The sequence below is a fragment of the Haliotis rubra genome, unplaced genomic scaffold (assembly GCF_003918875.1).
Source record: "Haliotis rubra isolate DU_JTF1 unplaced genomic scaffold, ASM391887v1 Scf132, whole genome shotgun sequence".
In the NCBI taxonomy this organism is placed as follows: Eukaryota; Metazoa; Mollusca; class Gastropoda; order Lepetellida; family Haliotidae; genus Haliotis; species Haliotis rubra.
Window position 1 is genome coordinate 1,082,714 of NW_025765248.1, and position 18,557 is coordinate 1,101,270.

The 18,557-nt window shown below is 43.1% G+C and overlaps 1 protein-coding gene across 1 annotated transcript in view; it reads right to left on the bottom strand.

The window, feature by feature from the left end:
- LOC124267557 (5-hydroxytryptamine receptor 1F-like) overlaps window positions 1-18,557 on the bottom strand; it is a 205,730-nt gene that overhangs the window by 147,648 nt on the left and 39,525 nt on the right. The window contains exon 2 of the mRNA XM_046702500.1: window positions 185-235. The gene's annotated coding sequence lies outside the window, so the exon portion shown is untranslated. The remainder of the gene's footprint in view (window positions 1-184; window positions 236-18,557) is intronic.

Consider the following 18,557-nt stretch of genomic DNA (forward strand, 5'->3'; position numbering starts at 1 on the left):
TGTCTGGCTTCTTACTTGCTTAGTGTAGCTGCACCCGTACGTGTGGCGTAATCCTGCACGTCCATGCATTTTCGTTATATCGAGGCAGGTTTCAGTCAAATTAATTGTCAGTCGAACGTATTTGATTGAATTAGGCAATGAACATTATTCAATAAAATTAAATGCATTGGTAAAATGATCTTACCTTTCGTTCGTGGTAGCCGTTCAGCACTGGTACTCCATTAAACAAGGACGCCTGAAGGAAAAACGAGAACTGTTAAACCAGCACCTAACGTCATGGAGGATGTTCCCAGTCCGGCACATCCACACGTCGGTACTGTGATATCTATACACAAGCACCCTATGTGCTTTCTAAACTAGGTCTAACTGTTATCTACGACGTGCGCGTTGCACACCATCTGAATGCGTTGTTTTTAGACGATGGCTTAAGTGCATAATTTCTTCAAAAGCTATTATTACAATATGCTGCCGATGTGAAACTATATTGATTCGACATTCCTTCGCCTTTGCACGGGGAATCTCATTTGTTGGCCAAAGCGTACAAAAATCAAATAACGATTTTCTCAATTTCTACTTTAAGATGAGCACAGGTGCAGTAGACGCGAATATTGAACAGGTGGTGTCATATTTCAGTGATTTAAGGCATGTGTAACTAAACACCGGAGGTGATATTTCGTATTTTAAGGGACTGGAAGTCATGTTTATTACACTATGTGGCATCGTATACCTATGTCCTTCTAATAATGAGTGAGTGAGTGAGTGAGTTTAGTTTTACGCCGCACTCAGCAATATTCCATCCATATGGCGGCGGTCTGTAATTAATCGAGTCTGGACCAGACAATACAATGATCAACAGCATGAGCATCGATCTACGCAATTGGGATACAATGCCATGTGTCAACCAAGTCAGCGAGCCTGACTACTCGATCCCGTTAGTCACCTCTTACATCTTATAATGTGACTGGCATGACGTGATTGCCCTATACACAAACACCCGGTGTCATTACTTTACAAGATACATTCACAATTTCTGTCTTTTCATTTTACCCCCAGCGGCATCTGTTTAGAACGACAGGTGAAGGATACTGTAGATGAAGAAAATAATTCTCATTCGTTGGCGTTTTCAATTTACTTCCTGGTGGGATAGCATCAGTCAAAACAGCAAATATGTCACTTGTATTATCACGATTACCACTTTGGGGAAATCCTTGAGTAAGAGTATGGTACCGGGACGAACCGGGATTCGAACCCACAATGGTAGGTATCGGCTGCCTAAGGGACACAACTCTGTACATCAAATTGGGAAAATATTACACGACTTAGTCCACTGGCGATGTAGCGTTATGTACGCTTAAACAACGCTTTTAGCATTGCAGTTTTATGATACTCCAATCGACGGGAACGGTAGGGTAGCCTAGTGGTTAAAGCATTCGTTCGACACGCTGAAAGATCGGGTTCGATTCTCCTCATGGATATTATGTGTGAAGGACATTTCTAGTGTGCCCCACCGTCATTCAACAATAATGATACTCACTCAGTCAGTCATTTCACTGCTAAGATAATCCCAAAGTTTACGTTTACTACCGCCCAACCACAGAAGAGTACAAAACATGACATGGTGGTTGGAGGGTATATGACAGGACGACATTTACATTTTTCAAATTAAAAAAAAGTAAAATTCAAATTATTACTCATTCCAAACCTGAACAGTCTCCAAAGTGCACGTCCCTCAACGTTTAGGTACAGCTGTACTGATAAGATCAACCTTTAAAGGTACACGTCAACCGTACCATCATGGCGGTGTATCACTGAACGAGATGATTAACCTTTTCAAGGAGGGACCGCGAGTGCCAAGAAGACGTTTTTGAATTAGACTTAGAACGTGTCACATCGAATGACGATGGTATTTATTGAACCAAAGGTGAGGGATATCCAAGACACATGCGTGTGGTTCATCGGAGTTCAACAGGTCATCGCCAGTCTCGGGTGTAACATACTGACCATTCATTAGGAGTCGAATTCTTTCAAAACAGCAAATGGCTTGTCAATATCATATGGTGTCTGTTACATCGAACTGAAATAGTTCATGTTTGCTTTTCAGAACCGAAATCGACTATTAGCTTCAGTAAGTATTGATCATTTTACCTTATTCAACTGACCAGGACGTAGATCGAACAGTGGAGAATGCAATGATTGGTTTTACTTCACTATATAAAGGCAGGACAGTTGGGTAGCCTAGTGGTTAAAGCGCTCGATTGTCACGCTGACGATCCGGGTTTAATTCCTCACATGGGTACAATGTGTGACGTTCATTCCTGATGTCCCCTGCCGTGACATTGCTGGAATATTGCTAAAAGGGGCGTAAAACTATACTCACTCACTCATGAAGACAATACGACTGACAATCAATAGATGATCGCTTAGATGGTCTCATTTATTGCTAAATATAAACGGTATAAATTGTGTTGAGGCCATGTCATCACTCTCCCGTTATCTCGGGTACACAATGGTCTACTGCATGTGAAACAACCCCAGGTCAACAATTCTACGTAATGTACAACGTTATGTCAAACAACTTCTTACGAGTCAGTTACAGTGTCTACTGTAGTCATTACAACTGACCGCCACTGACGTAATGTCAAACAACCTCGAGTCAACAACCTCGTCAAACAAGTCAACACAAGTCAAACACCTCGAGTCAACACAAGTCCACTGACGTAAGTGGCCACTGACGTAATGTCAAACAACCTCGAGTCAACACAAGTGTACTGACGTCATATTAAACCACGTCAGATCAACCCGGATATATATATGAATGTTATGTCTAACCACCGTGGGAATTTTGGGAACCTGGGGACGTAATGTCAAACAAAATCAGGTCCACAACAGTGTTTGTGGATGTCATACAACGTCTTTCATCTAAGACACCCACGTCACAGGTACATGGACGTCGTGTTCAACGCCGGCTAAAAACCGTATATTTGAACGAAATGATCGGGTATATATGAATACGTAATGTATAATGTGACACGTACGTAACGTCAAAACGACATCAGTTAAAGACATTCTAACTTTGTTCCCTATTATTTTGTTCCGATTGTTTTCCCTCAATAACTTTAATTGCGTTTAAAATAGTGTGTGTATCCAGTTTTATTTAATTTAAGCCTATTTTGTATATTCTTAACGAGTGTTTTGTTCCATAAATATATGATACGCATGACTTATAGCGGAAAAAGAGCAATGATTTTTACAGATTATGGAAATAGTTTTGTCTCTTTTATTTATATAACACTATGTCTGTTTGAAACAATATGTTTTGGAGTTTTTAAAAATGCAGGAGATTGAAACAGCTGGTGGAGAGTAACAGAATTGTCCCGCTACAACTCAGGCGCAGAGAAGCTAGCGAGGCGTCCTGTGACAGGTGTTCGTGCTTCAGTGGGACAGGTCCGATTGTGTCATTCATCACACTTTGATCAATAGCATTCAGTCGCATCCCTATCATGCCGTGTAAGCGGGGATCGATACATTCAACAGATCACACTCGTGGTTGTATTTGTGGACAGTTACTTACCAGTAATCTGAATGGCATATGATACTGAGTAGGCAAGTCGGTGACAGTTAACACAGTGCACCGTCAAATGATAGATGATATGAAGCGGGCTTAAAAGTGATTCACTGTCTGATTAGTATTCTAAATGACAATACAATGCGACATTAGAGCGGGAAAGCAGAAGAAATTGGTTAAGTGAGAAGTAAGATAAGATATATGATATACAGCAGTCATAACAGAAATGTCTGTACTGCGTAGATGTCAATTATACAATACGCCTATGTGCGTGTATGAATGTAAGCATGCATGTATGCATGAGCCTGCGTGCGTGCGTACGTACAACGTATGTATGTATGTATGTATGTATGTATGTATGTGCGTCCGTGCTTGTGTGCGTGCGGTGTGTGCGTGCGTGCGTGCGGTGTGTGTGTGTGTGTGCGTGCGCGTGTACGTGTGTGCGTGCATGTATGTCTGTCTGTGTGGGTGTACCTATTCCAACGTGTCTTTGACATACACAATGTCCAAATCGAGAAAGTATTTTATGCCATAAACTGTCGTAATGGTCTATTACAGAAGAGGCGGCACCCACTATAACCATGAACAATTCAGGTGACTCTACATTTCACAATCTCAGACGTAATGACTGCAACCGTCATGTGAACTCATCGCTGTAATAGCGTCTTCAAAGTGCCCACCTGATCAACAATCTGTTATCATTGTACGCATTTATATTTGACGATTCTACGCACAAGGAACGTTTCGATAAATAATGGCGTCATTAGTTAGAACCCGAGCAATGACGTAATATACATGAAAAGTGCATTCGGAACACTGATATGTCATTCTTAGCCGAATTAGCCTGCCCAGGCTCGGAATGATTGAACTTTTCGAAGCCTTTGATGTCTGAACGTCGACCTCTAGTGCTGATGTCTTTCAGTGGCATTGATGTAGTTTGATGGTTTTGAGGATAAGGTAAAACATTTATTGTTACAGCAGACTTTGGGCCATCGATACGGCGTATGTAGACGTTCCCATCGGTAATCGAGCAAAAGGGATGGTTTCCTGACAACCGTGGTCCGGACGTACGCTGTTTCACTGTTAATAGTTGTCTGCTATTAGTATCATGTATCACGTGACATGCCCTCGACGTCATTTGTCACTTCAGACCGAACTATCCTCGATTATAGAGTGTGTCCTAAAAGAGTATACACATTATGAGCTGGATAATCGAGCGTCGTGGCCGATATTACTCCACAGAGAACACGCCACTTTCGCATCGGTCAGGGATGAGACACAAAACATAAAATCGTTGCCCATTTAAACTGTATTTACATTGATATTCCAACATTCTTATATTAGATGTTCAGAGATGAATCAATTTCTGTTGCTCCATAATTACGAATCGTTGGAAAGCATTACAACCAGTCAGTTAAACTGGTATATGGTAATTCGAAAAAAGATAAAATATTCCGGTATGGAAAATGGATGGTTTCAAAAGGTTTTAATGGTGTTTTTCAAGGATATCTCATCTCTTTTCCCGAACCAAAAGCCATTTGTTTCATGAAAAAAGGATGAATAACAAAGACGTTTAATCAGCAAAATAAACACACGTTAGAACACATGAATACGACAGAATAACCACATACATGGATATACTTGTGTCTGTGCTTTTTCAAACAGTTTTTTATGAAATAATAATAAGGATCATAATGATGTGAATTAGGTGAAGTTTGATTATAGGTGAATACCCGGCTAATACTGTGGCCTTAAAAGACATCGCCAACTTATGCAGATATTTTCAAGAATAATCGCACACGAGGAATGATTTGTGGACTCGTCTTCAGCATCGGTAATAGTGAGTGTGTGAGTTTGGTTTTACGCCGCTTTTAACAATATTCCAGCAATATTACGGCTGGGGATACCAGAAATGGGCTCCACACATTGAGCCCATGTGGGGAATAGAAGCCAGGTCTTTGATGTGACGAGCAAACGCCTTAACCACTAGACTACCCCACCGTCCCTCATCGGTAATAAGGGCTTGACCCACGTACAACTGGAAACACACGTGTCATCGTATCCCAACTGCGTAAAGCCCATGCTGTTGGTCACTGGATTGTCTGGTCCAGACTCGATTATTTATCGACCGCCGCCATATAGCTGGAATATTGCTGAGTGCGGCGTTAAACAACAAACCAACCAGAAATAATGCCATTCCACACGAGTGATTGGTTTACAAGTTCCAGTTTTTAGGTTTCAGGCATACCATTACATGTCCTAAAACGTCATTGTGAAAATCTTGGCATGTTCAAAGGGATTTACGATAGAGAAAATACAAAAGTCGCATCACCATGGAATACTTATTATCCGTAACATCAGAGTTGTTACCCGAGTGGTTGTATTATAGTGCACATTATTATTGATATGACAGTTTGAGCTGTTATTAATTGTCTGAAAGAAACCCTGATGATTTTAACTTGTAGGCCCCCAGCCCAAGCAAACCTAAGAAGTCAGTATGGTTTTACGCCGCTTTTGTCAATATTCCAACAATAACTATCTTGGTGAATTGCGTCGCAATTTGGTCAAATGCCATAAATATAACCAACCAGCACGCCCACCCACCCCGACGCGGGGATGAGAAACAAAGCCTTATATAATGTTAACGGCAAGGAACGCCGATGAGTTGAGACATCAACGCACTCGTATTGGTGCTCTTGTGATCCTATGGGAACTGGGAACACAAAACAGAGTTCGGTCTATACATTTCGGGAATTGAACCCGCCATGTCCGAAAACAACAAACTCGCAAACCACATGGCTCCCAATCCACCTGCCGCGTTTATGAAGATCATACGCCGACGCGGTGCGATAGACCTCTCGGCGGTTAGTTCTAAGCCCATTAAGAGACACATTGAATCACTCGGTCAGATGCAGAACACAGGTAGGGTTTCAGTGGCTGCCGAGGACTACGCTCCGCCTCATCATCATCCACGACGGCGGCGTTACTGTCGTAGTAGTCTCTGTGTCTACTTAACGTGTTTGTCTACGTCAGCCATCACAGACGCCGTCCATTAGCTACTTATCACGGACGCTGCTTCCAAAACAAGAGAATGTGGGAGTAAATGTGTGATGGCCATGGCCCGGGGGCCAGGTCGAGCCAGACAGCCGCAGTCGGGATGTCTCAGCTGGATGTGGTGCATTGGGTAGTCACTGGAGACGCTGACAGCGTTATATGCCAAGATTAGGCTGCATGAAGTAAAACAACCCCCTGACGATAGTGGAACATTTAACCAAATTATTATCCATTTAAAGAGAGAAACTTGGGGAACTGGGTGAATGAACGGTTTTCGCTTTAGGACAAGTATGGTCATGTCAGGGCAGCCAGTTTCAAACGTTTCCTCGTCCGGCTGAAGACGGGGCAACTGTATGGAACCAATATTGGTATACTGAGCAGTTATGTTACTGGAATATTGTTGAAAGTGGCATGAAACAATACTCACTCACTATTAACGTGTATCCGGAACCTGGCACACAGATGACTCATATTCCATTCGATACATGGGTACTTAAGCTGACTGGTTTCCCTGCTTCCAGTATACTAGTAGTGGGGTAGTAGGGTAGCCTAGTGGTTAAAGCGTTCGCTCGTCACGCCGAAGACCTTAGTTCGATTCCCACATGGGTACAATGTGTGAAGCCCATTTCTGGTGTCCCCCGCCGGGATATTGCTGGGATATTGTTCTAAAAGCGGCGTAAAACCAAACTCAATCAATCTAGTATACTGGAGCTAATGTTATGAGATAATAACACACAATATCCATGTTCATTACACAATGACCTGTGTATTCCTGTTGCTATGGTGACGGGACATTTGAAAAGTTTATTTTGGGCTTAACGGAGGCAATGACGCGTTTCATAAATTTTTCGCCATGAGTGACAGCAACTATGCCTCCATTGAAACGATTATGTGTGTAGACAGGTTAATCATACCGTTATAATAGGAATATCGAACCAGTAATAGTTCACTGGCATGTCTATTTTGAAATAACGGGTTATATTTTACCCAGCATTGTGACACACGCATGTGCAATTGGGAGTGACTTGCTTTCAATCATGACCCAGCGGGCTATAAATGTTCGTATCTGAAACCAGTTATTGACAGCATGAAGAAGCATCAGCAACAACCTAGCACATTTCCGTTTTTGTCATTATGATAATTATTCTGTTAACAAAACAACCGTCTTGCAGGTTATATTACACGAGTGCTAAAAGAGTATTAACGTCGACGCACGCTTTCCCCGTAACACCACCCGTGAAGGTCCGGGTTAGAATGAACCTTCAGTAACCCATGCTTGTCGTAAGAGGCGACTAACGGGATCGGGTGGTCAGGCTCGCTGACTTGGTTGACACGTCATCGGTTCCCAATTGCGCAGATCGATGCTCATGCTGTTGATCACTGGATTGTCTGGTCCAGACTCGATTATTTACAGACCGCCGCCATATAGCTGGAATATTGCTGAGCGCGGCGTAAAACTAAACTAAACTAAACTCACTCCCCTAATACCAGGACGATATGACTGAAATACGGTACCTGTTACAAGCGGCGTTTAACATCAGTCCCAGGGTCCCTCGTATCCTGTTATAAGTGTGATATCTACTTGGGACTATTTCACCCCGGGAGAGCTTCGGTAAAATAACGATCACGGGTGACAGCATGCACGGGAATTTTAGCTTCAACTTCATCCACAAAGAAGGACGCTTTTCGCTTTCATTGACGGAAGGAATGGCAAATAACGTGGACCAATCACCTCCATGCCACCTAGCGGCAATCTATCATGCTCTGAAACTAACGGCATCCTATCGCCTGATTAATGCGTACTCATCAGGCTGTTATCGATGGTTATGGTGCTGGATACATGTCCTGACACAGTACCTCAGATCTGAGGTACTTGAAATATGATATTAACTTTAATTACTTATAAAGGTGATGCATGACATTTTGTTCAACATATGTGAAAAACATGATCGAAACTCATCTGAATTGTATACAGGCTCTTGTATGTGTGTTGTTGTAACGCTGCAATCAGCAATATTCAGGCTTTGTGAAGGTGGTCTGTAAATAATATGGACCAGATAATTGGGTGACTGACATCATGCGATGCGCATACGGATACCATGACATGCCAGCCAAATCAGAGCGCCTGACCAACCGATCCCGTTAGTCGCCTTTTACGACAAGCATGGGTTTCAGTTTTAAGGTCATCTGGTTTCTGGTAGGTCAAAGATGGCGTCATCATTCTCAATGTCAGAAAACCCTTTCTGTAAATCATATCTCTACAATAACGTCAAAATGCGACGTTCTGCGTGTTCTTTGTGATCTGATTAGGGGTTGATTAATGGGAGCATGGTCACGTGTAAGCCATGTCGTTCCCACCCATGCGGGCGTATGCATGTCACATCTCACATAGCACACGTTTCCAGTGTTTATGAGAAATACGTGTACTGCTTGCTATACACACTCAGCGTTTCCAAGCGATAAAACTGAGGCGATGTTCAAGGTCGAATTTTGTGCACTGTTATAGCGACATACACGTATACATCACTTCCCCCTCCTCTCTCTCTCTCTCTCTCTCTCTCTCTCTCTCTCTCTCTCTCTCTCTCTCTCTCTCTCTCTCATATTGGTCTTCAGCAACCCATGTTTGTGATAAGAGGAGCCTAACGGGATTGGGTGGCCACTGGCCAGGTATCCCAATTGCGTAGATCGATGCTCATGATGTTGATCACTGCATTGCCTGGTCCAGACTCGATTATCTACAGACCGCCGCCATTTAGCCGGTTACCCCACCTCGTTTTATCTCCTTAATGCCGAATTCCAGGCTGGGTAACAAAAAGACTTTAGTACATTTATTAAAATCTCGAATGACGCGTCCGGGTGTCGAACCAAAGACCTTCGGCAGACACTCTATCCACTTGGCAACCTAGTTATAATGAAGGTGGCGATATAACAGGGTGTTATATGTGAACATGCGGTGATTCTCAGCGCGAAAATTATGAAGGCCTATATACAAATTTGGAATTGATTTTCCTCGACTGCATCTATTCCTGTCTGAAGGCATCTCATGCTTCATTACCCTTGTCAATCTCGTCCGGCAACCGACCCACAAAAGCTCTTCCACGCGATTAAACAACTCCAACTACAGTAATTACTCATTTCAGCGCATTAAACCTGCTGTACGCGCGTTTAACGTATTCGTCATTCACCCCGGACAACGAAAACATGACAGTGACGGACAACAGCGTCAGATCCGCCATTGATGACCTCATTGAAGGTCAAGGTTATCTCTGCCGGACACATATTACTATAACCACAACTGCTTATGGATGTCGAAAGGAAGATTTTTCCACACATTGGGGCTGGATGTTCCACAACCATCTAAGGCAGAGAACAGAGTTAGTAAGTTTCGTTTAACGCTGATTTGGTTCTTACGTTACGTAACAACTCGATGACGGAGTAAATTTTAACGCAGATTAGTTGGGTTTTTTCTATTTTGGCGAAAGCAACATGGGATGGATGGTGAAATTGTGAGCAAACGTGACATGTAAACCCACGTCCACCCGACCCCACCCGTACATTCATACTTCATTCACAGTGGGAGCCTCCAGACCACTTGACCATATTAATCTGTGGTAAACATTGTCAAGATTTGTCTTCAGGAAGATCTAACATCACTACCCATCAAGGGGTATGCTACTCTGGTATCGCCAATCCATGAGTTTGTATAGCTCTGATGTACATTTTCTAATACATGGGATAAATCTTTCAGAAGTGAGTCGACTACTTCTGGTAGTCCGGGCGGTGGGTAGCCCAGTGGTCAAAGCGTTCGCTTGTCACGCCGACGGCTCGGTTCGTTTCTCCGCATTGGTACATTGTGACCTTCATTTCTAGTGTCCCCCGCAACGTTGTTTGAGAACTATTGCTAAAAGCGGCGTACAATCATATTCACTCAAGAGTGATGGAGATTTGCTTGACAGACGTGGCTTGGAAAAGCGCTGTTCAAGTTTTCTTCATTACTAACCCTTAAACAAACATGGCGTGGAAATTCGTCAAGACAATTCGTGTCTGCGCATACCTAGGAGCAATAACGATAATTGTGAGCAGGAAAAGGACAAATCAATGCATATAGCAAAGTTACCTCCAATACAAAGGAGCGCGGGGAAGAGATCGGGGTTCGAATGTTAAGGATCAGGGGTCAAGGTCGGGTGATGAGAAAGGTGATGATTGATGACTGGAAGAAACCACTGACGGGCATCTTTGTCCTAATTAAAGATGTAAAATATCATTTGAAAATCTCAATTTACTCAGTTTGGCAGAGGGTCAAGTGGTCAAGGATTCGGGTTTTTTTTGCTGAATTCTACTGGATCTGCTTGTCGTGGGTTGAATCCCAGCGATCCCAACGAAACGTACTCCGACAGAGGGATGACGCTCAGCCACGTTTGGATCTTCCAAAATGTGTCTTGTACTTATAGCCCTTCCTTGTGCACCCCGTCGGGATATTGCCACAATATTGCAACGATGATTAAAACCGTTTAACACACTCCCTGTAGAACGTGCCAGATGAAAAATGATCCCTAAAAAAGGACCACAGGATGAAAAAACACACATAATGTAATCGCTGTAAAGAATATTGAGACCGAAGCACACCATGATTTGGTTGAGATTCCCCAGCCTCCCCATTTACATCACGTCATGTCCCCCTGCATTAATTCTCATGCTGTGGGAAGAGAAACACGATTCAATCGATAATCTTAATACAATTTCATCTTTTTTTGTTACTGGAAAGCGGCTAGAAGATGGCAATAGGGTAAGGCGAGTTTATACACATAATGTTGTTTTTTAGACAAATTGAAAATGTCACTTACGTGACTTGTTATCGTCCATAAATGAGACAATTACGAATGTTTTGTTCGTTTGTGAATGGGTGACTCACTGGGTGGATGGGTGAGTGAGTGAGCGTGTGGGTTGGTCGATGGGTGGAAGGACGGATGACTGAGTGAGTGAGTGAGTGAACGTGTGGAGTGGACGGTGGGTGAAAGGACGGATGACTGAGTGAGTGAATGAGTGAGGGTGTAGGATGGACGGTGGGTGGAAGGAATTATGAATGAGTTGTGTGAGTGAGTGAGTGAGGGTGTAGGATGGACGGTGGGTGGGATGGATGGCTGAGTGAGTGAGTGAATGATCGTGTGGAGTGGACGGTGGGTGGAAGGACGGATGCATGAGTTGTGTAAGTGAGTGAGTGAGGGTGTACGATGGACGGTGGGTGGAAGGACGGATGCATGAGTTGTGTAAGTGAGTGAGTGAGGGTGTACGATGGACGGTAGGTGAAAGGATGGATGAATGAGTTGTGTGAGTGAGTGAGGGTGTACGATGGACGGTGGGGTGTGGACGGATGGACGGTGAGGTGAGGTGGAAGGTGGGTGGGATGAATGAGTTGTGAGTGAGTGAGTGAGGGTGTAGGGTGGGGGTGGATGGCTGAGTGAGTGAGTAAACGTGTGGAGTGTGGACGGTGGGTGGAAGGACGGACTGAGTGAGGATGACGTGTGGAGTGGACGGTGGGTGGAAGGACGGATGACTGAGTGAGTGAGGGTGTAGGATGGACGGTGGGGGGATGGATGGCTGAGTGAGTGAGTGAACGTGTGGAGTGGACGGTGGGTGAAAGGTCGGATGACTGAGTTTTGTGAGTGAGTGAACGTGTAGGATGGACGGTGGGTGGGATGGATGGCTGAGTGAGTGAGTGAACGAGCGAGCGTGCAGGTTGATTGGTGGGTGGGAGGATTGATGAGTGAGTGAGTGGTTTGGTCGGGTATGGGGGGTGGGGTGTGGGTCAGTGAGTTGAGTGTACATCCGTATCACGCCCATTCATACTCGTGTCACGCATGTCTCACATCCCTCCCACACTGGCCAATTTTACCAAATGTTCTGTCTTGGGTCCAAAACCACGTGCACAATCATTTGTTACAAAATTTCATAGAGCTCGTTTCAAACATGCACTTTCCTTTTCCGTCGGAAATGATCGGGTCATACATATGGCCTCCGGAAAACAAATATGGACCACTGTAATATCACTCGTAAATCAGCTCGAACCTTTAAACTAAAGTTACTATTTTTAGAAGACATTATGGAAATGAGAAGAGTTTCCACTCGTTCGTGTTTTCTGGTTCATAAATCCTAACAAAATACATTTCCAGTCTTAAAAGTAGCGTTTCGAGAATTGGGGGTACCAAAAAATCGAAATGCACTTGGATAGTGATTGGAAAGGCCGATGGCAAATGTCTAAGGAAATATCTGTGTAGTGTATGAGGGGATCGGTGTAGTGTATAACAGTTCAATAAATGTCGAAAGTGAAAGCAGAGAGGCACAGAGCAACGGTTTCAGATAAACAGTATAAGAGGTAACACACAAACCATCCTCTCTGTTCACTATCCACGTCACACAAACACACACACAGCATAGATAGATAGATAGATAGATAGATAGATAGATAGATACCAACATACACCCACACTCATTCATCCATTATTCCAGATAGATAGAGAGATAAAAAGATAGAATGATAGATAGATGTATGTGTATATACGGACACCCACCGCTCTGCTAGCCTACTCGCTATCCACCTCATACACAAACACTCGCACACGCACACGCACACGCACACGCACACACGCATACAAACAGCTATTCACACCGTCGCTCAACTCGCCAACTCAATGTTCGCTTGACACTCACGTGCGCGCGCACGCAAACGCACACGCACACACAATCTCCCTTAGCTGGCAAACACGCTGTCCATCTTACACACATGCTCAGACAAACACGCTTACACACAGATATACGCTGTTCACTCACTCACACAATCACGTACAGACGCACACATACACACATATATGAGCACCCTCCCTCTGTTCAACTCACACACGAGCAGATATGCTCTCTATTCGTTGTCCACGTCACAATCACGCACGCACATACACACATACCCACACGCATACACACACATGTACACCCTCCCCTTTACTTGCCCTTTCGCTGTCACCCTCATAGTCTTTCTACCTCCCCTTTCTCTCCTCTCTCTCTCTCTCTCTCTCTCTCTGACACACACACACACACACGCAGACTGAAAAACACACAGATACACAAATCCTCTCTCTTCTGGCCTACTCACTGTCCTCTCTCTCTCTCTCTCTCTCTCTCTCTCTCTCTCTCTCTCTCTCTCACACACACACTCTCTCTCTACACTACATTCACTCTCTCTATATATTCGACCAAATGACTGGTATGACAGAATGACTGTAACATATTCTCTACACTCAATCTCAATATCTGACTACTCCACAATCTTTCCCGTGTCACCCTGTCGATCGCCCCTCTACAAACGACTGACCAGCCCTTGACAGATCACCAAGCACTTCTAAGTCAGACCTCTGTGGCGTCTCCTTGACTTCATTGATCTCGCTCGGTATCTCAGGACCTGTTTACCCCAACTACAAGTTAAAAGTTTATTGACATCAATCAAGAAGAGTCTATCCCGCGCCGATGCCTGATATGCATTTTGGAAATGAATGGACTATATCGAGGCCTTGACCTTTGGTTTCTATCAAACGGTAGGCAAAGCCTATATTGATCATTAATATAGTAAATGGGATTCCTTGAAACACAACACACCATTAGTGGATCACTAATCCGCTTTGCTCACTGGAGACTCCACAAAGTGAATCTGGTTCGTTCGTGGCGGTTACAAAAAATACGGATATCTTTTGAAACCTCCTCTTGAAACAAGATTGGAATTAGAAAAGCGGACGCTGAAAATGTCAAATCATTGGAGGGAATCTGGATGATGTGCAAATCAGGATGAAGCAACGGCCGTGTACGGGTTAATGCATACGTTGGGTGACAAGGGTGAGATTAAACCTACGGTCAACAATCAGTGTGTCCCTTGGGGACATAAAGTGAGGGCGACAGACGGAAAAAAGAATATTTGGTCGAATTAACAGTCACAATGCTGCTGATGTTCAGATTGATGGCCCTCTGATGCAGGTCGTATGTTGTTCTAGCTGGACATCATGTTAAAGGATCCCTGTCGAGATATTAATTCCATGCACCAGTCTCACCCAACTACAGTCTAAAAATCAATAAAACTTCCTCCCATTCTCTTGAACTACCAAGTCGATCCTGAAGAACCATCTTGATTGGGCTAACTTAATATGCACAGGCAAGGCTTATATTCTGCTTCAACTAGATAAGATGCTCAATTGGCTTGTTGAGGTTGAGACAAAGACCGACTTGTATTGAACGACTTAGATTTACTGATTTCAATACGGTTTAGCAAGTCAAGACCTCTGAAGTCAGCTGGAGCTCCCTATAGAGATTATCGGTGGAGCAGGGAGTGTTTGTGACAGTTCGTCACGTTGACTGATTGGGATCCTGAGGAGGCATAGGCTTGAGGAGGAGGTGAAGGAGTTGGAGGAGAACTGCGGCTTTAAACCATCTAACGTGCCATGATATGTGTCGAGTTCGTGCACGAAACGTTAATAAAGCTCGTGGAAAATACTCTAATTTGATTGCATATTCATTGAATTAACATGAAAAGTGTAACAGATGAATAACAATTAATTGAAACGGATTTCACCCCAGTGAAGATACACACAGCGGAAGAACCGCCATGAAGAAACACGTGGAGCCTTAAGTAGGTGGGCAAGCAGTTAGTTGATTGGTGCTCAATCAACTAGAAAAGTGCGTAATACTTCCTAACATTCCACTTAATTCATTTGATACATAATTGGAACATTAATTGATAGAAACATGAAAAACAGATTAATTTGCTCTAATTATTTCTCGCCGGAATAAGAAAATAGCATCGAATGCCACTTTTTTTCCATTTCCATTAATCTTCTTCAATATTGACCCCTATATCTGACAAGACCGTGTATTGGCCTTTTCAGGAACGTGGTGATGGGGAGAAAGGAAGGGGGAGAAAGAAAAGGGGGATTACATAACTCGCGAGTCTAAAAATCTATACCGACAGAAGACTGTGTTACTGAACATCACAAACTGAATTAGACGATAGAGACAATCATATTTGTGGTTTCCAACTGACAAGAATTCGCCTAATTTGCCTTCGTTTAGATCGGTGAAAGAACACCATGTACAATCGTGATGACGTTATTATCATCAATAGTTAATCCGATAAGGACAGGGAAATCCTTGAGGCATTGTACGAACAGCGCTTATGCTTTGAGTGATGGAATTGATGGCACAACAACCGCAAAGCCATCTTAACAGAACGATGCTCTACAGGTGCTATGGTGTTATGCCCACAAGGGGAGATGGCACAACAACCGCAAAACCATCTTTACAGAACGATGCTCAACGCATGCTATGATGTTATGCCTACAAGGGGAGATTACTCCCTTTGAATGTAATTGTTGGCTTGCGGGCATGCTCTTCTTGTTGCCTGACGTCACGCTAATAACAACAAAGGCACGGAAGTGGGGCATCACGTCGTGGATTCACATAGCTAGGAAATACAGTCTTTAACTTGAGCGTTGTTCATTTGGAAACCAGAGAGACTGCACATACACTTTGTTTTCATGGACGGAAACTCTCCATTTCCGGTCCAAGGCATATGCGATCAGTTAGACTCCTAAGGTTATAGTTACCTTTACCTGACAATCTCGAATCTATGAGAAACAATATTTGACGGAAAAACACTTGATAGATCTGTTACAAGTTGTCAAACCATTAGCAGTGCAGGATAGTGCAATCTCAAAGGACAGACAAGTGAAAGGCATGCGTAGTACTTTGTGTTGATCTGAATGTTGTTTCACTGACTGATTGACTGAGTTTGGTTTTACGCCGCTTTTAGCAATATTCCAGCAACATCACGGCGGGGGACACAGAAATAGGCTTCACACATTGTACCCATGTGGGGATTCGAACCCGGGTCTTCGGCGTGACGAGCCAACGCTTTAACCACTAGGCTACCCCACCGCCCCGAACGTTGTTTCAGTTCCATTTAACTACTAAACCTCTGATAAAAGAAAATCATAGGTTTATAGAAATCCGAACACGAACATTTACAGTACTTCCTAAATAAATAAAACATCATTATTTCCTTGAACTGGACAACCTTCTGAAGGTCTTAGTAACTTTCGTAGCCAATCAGTGCAGATAGGTACAGGGTCATGATTAACAACATTCACTATTCCCATGGTCAAAAAACAAATAAACTACCAACACCAACTGATCCAGAACTAGTAAGTCAGGCATGGAACCCGACCCTGTCAAGATTAACTGATGCACCAATCTGTCAGCATCTTCTAAAATGTCAATACAGCATCGGTGGGTGTATCACATATCCCGAAACAACTAAGTATACCAATCATCATAATAAGAGATGTGAAGCAGAACAAGTCATGCTAATGTCTCCAGCATCTCTGTACCAAGGAAGAAACGAACGATAAAAGTATTCAGGACTAAATCTGCTTTGGGAGCGAATGGGCACGCAACGGTATCGACCAATTGCTGTTTACCTCGAGGGCGGAATCGTGAAAAAATAAATTACGATTGGCGCAAGAGGAGGAAGTGGAGTGAGGGACGAAAGTCGGCTCCTTGTTGCTCTGCCATAATTCTCACAATTATTCCGAGCCGGAGACAAATCGCGAGAACTTGCCATGCTCATCATGGATTGCGTATGCGCAACAGGCTTTCCAGTCTCAGAGGAAAATAACCAGTGTACTGAGCTTCTGTAGTCACTCTTAATGAGGTTTGGTAAAATATGCGGAAGTCACAGACACCATATTGTGCAAGTAGACAAGTGTCCGTTCGGAAGAATGCAATTGGGATAAGGATGGACTCTGTAACTATATGTATTGGGATGAATTATGTGGTTAAAATCAATATGGACATGAAGGCGTAGTGGTTTCAAGTTGGGCATATGTATTAGTGTTAGTTGCAAATTGCGTGAATGGCTTGTGCTAACAGTAGGACAGGGCACTCTAACCCTGTTAGGGATCCATGGCCTAGATTTTCGAAGCTCTCTTAGCGCTAAGATAGTCGTAAGTGCCATACATTAACATTAACTTACGACTATCTTAGCGCTAAGAGAGCTTCGAAAATGTAGGCCCATGTCTTTATCTTTAATATAATACAATTTTATGCGTTGTACATCAGCTGTAATTATTATCCGTTTCTATTGCTAATCTAGTTAATATATGGCATTGGCATTTTGAATTCACATGGTTGGGATGTAATGGAAATATATTCATGAATATATAAGAATTGATTTATGACATGATAAATATGATTTAACCTGCTTCAATCACTGCCCCACCAAGATGGATGCGATAGGCTATTATGCTTGAGAGAAATGTTGAGTGGTGTGCTTATTAACGAAGAGTTAAACTCGCCTGTTTAAACTAAGGTTTGCATATAAGAATATTATTATATACATGACGTTATTGTTACAGGACACAGTTACTTGCTGTGCAAAGTTGCGTTCATGGGGAACACCAGGCCCCGATTTCTCGAAACAAACTTAAGTCTGAGTTTTGACTTAAGTAAGAGTTTTTACTCAAATTTGAGAAAAAGCAGGAAAATGCATTTCCCAGAATGAACTGAATTCGATATTACACTCAAACATAGTTGATAATTTGAGTTGGGTAGATAGGCTACTTAAGTTATTTGGGCTTTTTTATTACAAAAAATGCAGTTGAGTTAAAAAATCAGCTGTTTCAAATTGTCAAACTCAGTTTGAAATTTGAGTAAAAACTTAAGTTTTTTCGAGAAATCGGAGCCAGAAACCTAATAGACACATGAATCCAACTTTGCTATGTTTTAGCTTCGTTAGCGCCAGACCCTCCTGCTTCAAGTGTTAAAACGTCTAAGATCTGCATCACTTCTTCAACATTAATCCGGCACGCCGTTACCCAACCTCACTCACTCTTACACTCTTACTTAA